The sequence below is a fragment of the Triticum dicoccoides genome, chromosome 7A (genome assembly GCF_002162155.2).
Source record: "Triticum dicoccoides isolate Atlit2015 ecotype Zavitan chromosome 7A, WEW_v2.0, whole genome shotgun sequence".
Taxonomy (NCBI): Eukaryota; Viridiplantae; Streptophyta; class Magnoliopsida; order Poales; family Poaceae; genus Triticum; species Triticum dicoccoides.
In genome coordinates, this window is record NC_041392.1 from 680,546,242 (window position 1) to 680,554,956 (window position 8,715).

The 8,715-nt window shown below is 46.8% G+C and overlaps 1 pseudogene; it reads right to left on the reverse strand.

Moving 5' to 3' along the window:
• Positions 1 to 4,111: 4,111 nt before the first annotated feature.
• Positions 4,112 to 6,356, reverse strand: LOC119333881 (annotated as a pseudogene).
• Between the last annotated feature and the right edge of the window lie 2,359 nt (positions 6,357 to 8,715).

Genomic DNA, 8,715 nt, shown 5'->3' on the forward strand with positions numbered 1-8,715 from the left:
GAGAGATCATCTTATAAAGCTACCATCGAACTAAGCAAAATAAGATGTATAAAAGATAAACATCACATGTAATCAAAATATGTGACATGATATGGCCATGATCATCTTGCGCCTTTGATCTCCATATCCAAAGTACCGTCATGATCTCTATCATCACCGGCGTGACACCATGATCTCCATCATCTTGATCTATATCAATGTGTCGTCACATGGTCGTCTCGCCAACAATTGCTCTTGCAACTGTTGCTATCGCATAGCGATAAAGTAAAGCAATTATTTGGCGCTTGCATCTTATGCAATAGAGAGACAACCATAAGGCTTTTGCCAGTTTCCGATAATTTCAACAAAACATGGTCATCTCATACAACAACTTATATCTCATCACGTCTTGACCATATCACATCACAACATGCCCTGCAAAAACAAGTTAGACGTCCTCTACTTTGTTGTTGCAAGTTTTACGTGGCTGCTACGGGCTTAGCAAGAACCGTTCTTACCTACGCATCAAAAACCACAACGATAGTTTGTCAAGTTGGTGATGTTTTAACCTTCGCAAGGACCGGGCGTAGCCACACTCGGTTCAACTAAAGTTGGAGAAACTGACACCCGCCAGCCACCTGTGTGCAAAGCACGTCGGTAGAATCAGTCTCGCGTAAGTGTACGCGTAATGTCGGTCCGGGCCGCTTCATCCAACAATACCGCCGAACCAAAGTATGACATGCTGGTAAGCAGTATGACTTATATCGCCCACAACTCACTTGTGTTCTACTTGTGCAAATAACATCAACATATAAAACCTGGCTCAAATGCCACTGTTGGGGAACGTAGTAATTTCAAAAAAATTCCTACGCACACACAAGATCATGGTGATGCATAGCAACGAGAGGGGAGAGTGATGTCTACGTACCCTCGTAGACCGAAAGCGTAAGCGTTAGCACAACGCGGTTGATGTAGTCGTACGACTTCACGATCCGACCGATCAAGTAGCGAACGCACGGCACCTCCGAGTTCTGCACACGTTCAACTCGGTGACGTCCCTCGAGCTCCGATCCAGCCGATTGTTGAGGGAGAGTTTCGTCAGCACGACGGCGTGATGACGGTGATGATGTTCTACCGATGCAGGGCTTCGCCTAAGCACCGCTACGATATGACCGAGGTGGAATATGGTGGAAGGGGGCACCGCACACGACTAAGGAATGATCACGAAGATCAACTTGTGTGTCATGGGGTGCCCCCTGCCCCTGTATATAAAGGAGGGAGGGGAGGTGCGGTTGGCCCATAGGGGTGCGTCTGGAGGAGTCCTACTCCCATCGGGAGTAGGACTCCCCCCTCTTGCCTTGTTGGAGAAGGAAAGGGGAAGGGGGAAAGAGGAAAGGGGGGCGCCCCCCCCTTCCTTGTCCTATTCGGACTAGGGGGGAGGGGCACGCGGCCTGCCCTGGCCGGCCCTCCTCTTCTCCCTTAGGGCCCATGTAGGCCCATTAACCCCCGGGAGGGTTCCGATAAAATCCCGATTTCACCCGGAACGATTCCGATATCCAAATATAGGCTTCCAATATATCAATCTTTATGTCTCGACCATTTTAAGACTCCTCGTCATGTCCGTGATCACATCCGGGACTCCGAACAACCTTCGGTACATCAAAACACAAAAACCCTAATTACGATCGTCACCGAACTTTAAGCGTGCGGACCCTACGGGTTCGAGAACTATGTAGACATGACCGAGACACGTCTCTGGTCAATAACCAATAGCGGAACCTGGATGCTCATATTGGTTCCTACATATTCTACGAAGATCTTTATCGGTCAAACCGCATAATAACATATGTTGTTCCCTTTGTCATCGGTATGTTACTTGCCCAAGATTCGATCGTCGGTATTCCAATACCTAGTTCAATCTCGTTACCGGAAAGTCTCTTTACTCGTTCCATAATACATCATTCCGCAACGAACTCATTAGTTGCAATGTTTGCAAGGCTTAAATGATGTGCATTACCGAGTGGGCCCAGAGATACCTCTCCGACAATCGGAATGACAAATCATAATCTCGAAATACGCCAACCCAACAAGTACCTTCGGAGACACCTGTAGAGCACCTTTATAATCACAAAGTGTTCCTCCGGTAAACGGGAGTTGCATAATCTCATAGTCATAGGAACATGTATAAGTTATGAAGAAAGCAATAGAAACAAACTAAACGATCAAGTGCTAAGCTAACGGAATGGGTCAAGTCAATCACATCATTCTCCTAATGATGTGATCCAGTTAATCAAATGAAAACTCTTTGTCTATGGCTAGGAAACATAACCATCTTTGATCAACGAGCTAGTCAAGTAGAGGCATACTAGTGACATACTTTTTGTCTATGTATTCACACATGTATTATGTTTCCGGTTAATACAATTCTAGCATGAATAATAAACATTTATCATGATATAAGGAAATAAATAATAATTTTATTATTGCCTCTAAGGCATATTTCCTTCAGCGTGGTGGGCTACGCGAGGCTCCCCCATGGCTGCCTTGGGGGCTTGATCTGGCGTGGCCAGATCTGGCCGCTAGTGGCGTCGGTTGCGGGCGGCAGTTGGGACGCCGGGGCGGAGTCCTCGGTCTGGGCTATCGGCGTGGCCTGGGCATGGACTGTGTGCGCGGTTGGTCACGGCGGCGCTCGGCGCCTGGATGCGTGCACAGGGCGCGGATCAACGGTTGGGTGCGGCAACGGCTCGTGCAAGCTAGGCGCGGCGACTCGAAGGGCTTGGCGGGCGGCTTCTCCGGAGCGTGTGGTGTGCTGCGGGTGCCCCTGCTGCTTCGGGAGAGTGGCTTCGATCTGGATCGGCGTATCTCTGTTATTGTTGCTTCCTCTCGCGATGTGGCGCGGTTTCTGCGGTGGTGGTGGTCGCGGTGGTGCTGCGGTGGTGGGCGGCGGCTACGGCCGGGGAGGTGATGCGTGTCTGGTTGCGGTGGATCGAGGGATCCCGCGGTCGGAGTGATGTTGCTCTCAGCAGGGGTGGTGGTTGGTAGGCGATGGTCGGTGGCGGCTGGTGGTCGGCGCAACTCCTGGAGAAATCCTTGCTCCGATCCCCATCGGAGCCGGTGACGGCGGCGCCCGCGGGTGCCGCGATCTTTCTTGAAAGCGTCATCGTGGAGGTGCTCCTGCTTCTCCCCACGGCTTTGGCTCCGGAGGGAAACCTCAGATCCGCTGGATCGGACGATGGAGGCGTCTTCGCGTCTTTCTCCTCCTTGGGGGCATCGTCTTGTAGCCGGCTACGACTGGGAGACCGGTGGATGGCGGCATCTTCGCCGTGTGGGTTGCGGCATCTTGGCCGCGTGGTTTGCGGCATCTTCGCCGCGTAGTTTGCTGAGGCGGCCTTTTCAGGGGCGCTGATTTCTGTTTGGCAACGATGATGGCATCGAGAGGAACTTTGGTTGTGGCTCGGGCTTCGGTAGTCGGATCTTCCCGGCGTGTCCGAGGTGCTATTTAGGGCACAGTCGGCGCAATTCATGCATATTTCCCTTGTGATGATCGTCGTCAGAGTCGGAGCTGTCGATTGTTCGCGCGTGTGGCCTTCTGTTGGCATGTGCCGTCATGGTTTCTGTATAGCTGTTTGCGGGTTGGCTTCGGCGATGAAGGTCTACGGTGAAGTTGGAGTCGCTCGTTCGAGGTAGCCGGTGATGACGATGACGCTTGCGACTACTCGGCGGATGTCTTTTCCTCTTTGTAGCTTTGTGATCCCATGTCGGTGGCCAGGTTGACCGGTGATACCCATTTTATGTGGGTTGGATTGTATCAGTTTTAGCCTGATTTTCCGTCAATTAACCGGGCAATTCTTACTCCTTCTTAATTAATGAAAATGACAAGTCTTTTGCCTCGTTTCAAAATAAAACATATATAGGGGAGAAGATCAAATAGTACTAGGTAGTAGCAGGGGCGGACCGAGGACAAAAACTAACTGGGGGCATCCATCTATGGAAAACTCACAGACACGTTTACACAGTCATACAAATAGCTAACACTTCTCATCCGTATAAAACGTTACTTCATCCAGTAGTAACACGACAAGTTTACCCTTAAACTGAATAAACCTCACAAAAGACTTTATATCCCAATATTTCACATGTGGCAAATGAGAATATTTGTCTCTAACATAAATGCCAACAAAAGATACTTCATGCAATAGTAACACGACATGTTTATCATTAAACAGAACAAACCTTACAAAAGTACCATTTTTTGCAAGACTTATGAAAGTACTTTATATCCCAATAGCTTCATAGGTTGCAAACGAGAATGTTTGTCTCTTAAGATAAATGACGTTACCTGCAAAGAGAAAACACATATTAGACTAACCATTCAAATTCCAAAGGAGATGGTAAATATAGAAACCTTGCAAGGCATTTTCTATATTTACACTATTATAGAAAAGTACCATAGTACCGATTCATGCACGCACGGTACATGCGTTGCGTTGATCATGCGAACGGAGACCTGTGGGGCGCCCCCTTCCTCCTGTGGCAAAATTTGTGTTTTGACCATTTTCTGAAACCTATTCAAGATCTAATCCAAGTTTTAAAAAAAATCGAGATCTGACCCTTTTGCTACTGCCAGGGTCCATGGCGGTAGGGTGTAACAGCCTACCGCCGGGGACCTTGGCGATAGAAAACATCCCTACCGCCAAACACACTAGCGGTAGCCTGTACAACCCTACCGCCGAGGTGCTTGACGGTAGGCATTAGCACGCACTGTGTTCAACACTTAGGAAAATTTTACGGTAAGACATGCAACCCTACCGTCAGATGACGGTAGCAAAAGGGTCAGATCTCGAAATTTTATCAAATTAAGATCAAATCTTGAATAAATATCAGAAAAGGGTCAAAACACGAAATTTAGCTTGCTCCGGTTGTTGAGCGACATGACGATCTGAGGAAGAAGCCCCCTGACTTCTTCTTCTCGGTACGGGGACGTCGACGCCGGCTGCCGCATCGAAGCCCCGCGCGTTCAGTCTGCCACCGCTGCGGTTGCTGGAGCCGCCGCTGAAGCTGCTGCCGTAGTGATGCAGCGGGTCCTCGAGGATCGAGTTTAGGGTGACCAGGCCGCCGGTGGCATCCACGTCGTCCAGGAGGTCCGACGACCCACTGCCGAAGCGGAGGTTCTCGAACCTCGGGAAGCAGGCCACGTCGGGCTCGCCCGACATGTCTAGGATGTTGGATAGGTCGCCACCCTGCATCATGACATGATCCACCTGCATGCATGCACTACTCAGCAGGGAAGATAGATTAGATTGTTCTTACCGATCAATACATCTGCAAGCGAGGCGTCATGCATGCATGCAGTGTACGTGTCGGGAATGGATTGAGTGTGAGTGGGGAGCGTACCTTGCAGGAGAGGCATCATAAGGCTGGTCATAGTGGGGAGTAAGAGGATGCTTGGATCCAAAAGACTATTTTTAGTCTGACTAAAAATAGTTTTTTTAGAGGCTAAAGTTCCAAGCATCCCTGATTAAAGAGAGGCTAGGACTAGTCTTGAGGCTAAGATTTTTTAGTCATAGGAAACCTACTAAAATATGTATTAGCCCTCTCTCTCCTCATTTAATTCCTCTCATTTAATACATGTGAGTTCTGGATTGGAGGGTTTGGAGGATAATAAATGCTCAATAACTTGATTTTAGTCTCTTTAGTATTTGGATCCAAGCATGGGTGAGGCTAGCAAGTTTTAGTCCCACTACTTTTAGTCATGGGACTAAAACGTATCCAAGCACCCTCTAACTTAGACTAGTGTCATGCATATGACACTAGTCTAAATTACTATCTTCATAATGCAAAGTAACATAATAGTAGTATCATAGATGACTTCATTTATTAGCTCGTAGACTCATCTTGTTTTGGAAAACGCTATGTTACAGTAACATATTATGTTACCACCTCTCATTAATTACTTGTCACATAAGCAGAATTTTCTTAAAGTGTGTTATGTTACTAGCTAAGTTACAACTATGACTGGCCTAAGTGGAAGGGCTCCTGGAGGATCCTGTTGCAAGTCAGACGTTGCCGGCGCCCATGAAGGAAGAAAGATCACCTTTGCGTTGTTGATGGTGTAGGGCTGCATGCACAAAGAAGATCCCAAGAAATATTCGGCCAAAACTTCTCTTTTGCAGGGTATTAGGCCACAACTTTAGACTAGGTGCTCATGCGTTGATGATGTTCTCTACTAGTAAAACGAAGAACACTAGGTGCATTTTTGGCAAGGGCTTGTCATTCACCTGAAAAGAGGAGCAGTCGATGAGCTTCTCAAGATCGTCCAGGCGTACCACGTCGTTGTACACGTACCTCCGCACTTGTACACATTTCAAACCTCTCATTACACCTTTAATCACCACATAAAATATGCAGGGAGTACCCCTAACACTGTACAACTCCTATCAAATGGCATGAGCAAATAACGTAGTGGAGAATCTTCTAAAAGCTGAGTGGTAAAACGAAAGTGTCGATCGGGTGTGTGAGTGTGAAATTACTGCCCCATGTGGTGAGGTAATAATGGCACTCTGCATGGTAAAGGCAGGCAGGCTGGTGAGTGGTGAGCGAGTGAGTCACCAGGAGTAGTAATAATTGCGGGCGTTTGATTATCAAAAACAGGAATATCATGGATGGGGTTTTATCTTTGTACGAAATTTTTCATCATACTTATGTTAACAAAAAATGTGGGATTGTCATTAAACTCGACTTCGAGAAAGCGTATGACAAGGTTAACTGAGATTTTCTTTTGAAGTGCCTTGATAATAGAGGGTTTGGAAAAACTTGATGCGAGTGGATGAGAAAGATTCTACATAATGGCACAGTTTGTGTCAAGTTAAACAATACTATGGGCCCATACTTCCAAAGCTATAAAGGGGTCAGACAGAGAGATCCTATATCCCCGTTCCTGTTTAACATTGCAGCTGAGTGCTTATGCAAAATGGTGCTGCAAGCACAAAAAAACAATCTCTTTGTTGGGTTGGCTGCGGATCTAGTCGAGAATGGGGTAGCAATTCTGTAATATGCAGACGATACCGTCCTTTGTATTGAGCACGATCCAGATAAAGCTGAGAATCTTAAGCTTCTTCTTTATATGTTCGAACTCATGTCAGGTTTGAAAATTAACTACCAGAAAAGTGAGATTCTTTGTGTTGGGGGGGATGACAATATCTTGCAAACCTATGCTGACATTTTCAACTGTCAGATTGGCCACTTTCCTATGAAATATTTGGGGGTTCCAGTCAGTTATTCATCCATTCGAGGGGTTGATTGGGATTTTCTGGAAGATAAATATATACGTAGATGTGATTCTGGATTAGGCAGTAATGCCTCCTCGGGGGGTAGACTGACGCTGCTTAATGCCAATATATCCAGTATAGCTTATTATTACATGTCTATGTTCCTCCTGTCGAAGACCATTATAGACAGGTTGGACAAACATCGAAGAAAGTTTTTTTTGGCAAGTGTCCAAAAAGAGAAAGCGCTACCATCTAGTGCGTTGGGCTCGTATCTATAGATTGAAGGAGAAAGGTGGTTTGGGTGTGAAGGATTTGCATAAGCAAAACTTAAGCCTCCTTACTAAGTGGTGGTGGAAATTGGAGACTAATACTGGCCTTTGGCAGGAGATTATTAAAGCTAAATACCTTGGTAGAGACACGGTAGCTTCTGTCAAAACAAAGGTGAATGACTCACCTTGCTGGAAGGCTATTATGAAGGTGAAAGACCTTTATATGGCTGGTAGAAAAATCGTTATTCGATCTGGGGATATAGCAAGGATATGGATCGATCCTATAGGTGATCGGAAACCATTTAAGGACCAGTTTCCTCAGTTATTCTCGATCTGCAACTCCGCTAAATGCACTGTGAAAAAATGTTGGAAGGCGGATCCTTTATCTTTCTTTCAAAGGAGATTAAACAATGAGCTCATGGAGCAATGGCAACAGGTGGTTGATGCTGCTAAAGAAAGTTGTATATCCGATGAATCAGATGGCATTAAGTGGGGCCTGGGTCATAAAAAGGTATTTACGACCAAATCGGTCTATTCTTTCTTGGAAAGAAACATCACAGGGTGTAATTTTGCGTGGGTTTGGAGAGCTGGCATTCCTTTAAAAATCAAAATCTTTATGTGGCAGCTGTTCCAGGATGCTATCCTTACTCGGGATGTGATGAAAAAAAGGGGGTGGAAAGGAAACCCGAAGTGTTCTTTCTGTGGGGAGAATGAGACTTCCCAACATCTCTTCTTTGCCTGCCCTGTAGCTAAGGTGACTTGGAGAAGTGTTGCCTGCATGCTCGTCACTGATCTGTGCCCGAACAGCCTGTGGCAGGCTTACTCCTGGTGTTATGTTTACTTCCCAAATGGGGAGATTTACTACATAGTTGGCATTGCTGCGCTTTGCTGGGCTATTTGGACATGTCGCAATGGTGTTACGTTCGAGTCTAAACGTTTGAAAACACATTTTGAATGCTGCTTCTCCATGTGTGCTTTTCTTGGTTATTGGGCAGGACTGCTGAAGCAAGAGGATGCGGCTGATCTGCGAACAGGAGTGGACATGCTGAAGAACAGTGCGACGAGGCTGATGCGTATCTGCGCTGCGAACAAAGACTGAGAAGCCTCGCTGGAGAATTGCTGAAGCAAAGTGGTGGTGCGTCATCGAAGTTAGAGGCGTGCTTCTGATGGCTGTCTTTTGCATCGGTTTATGTGTTCGT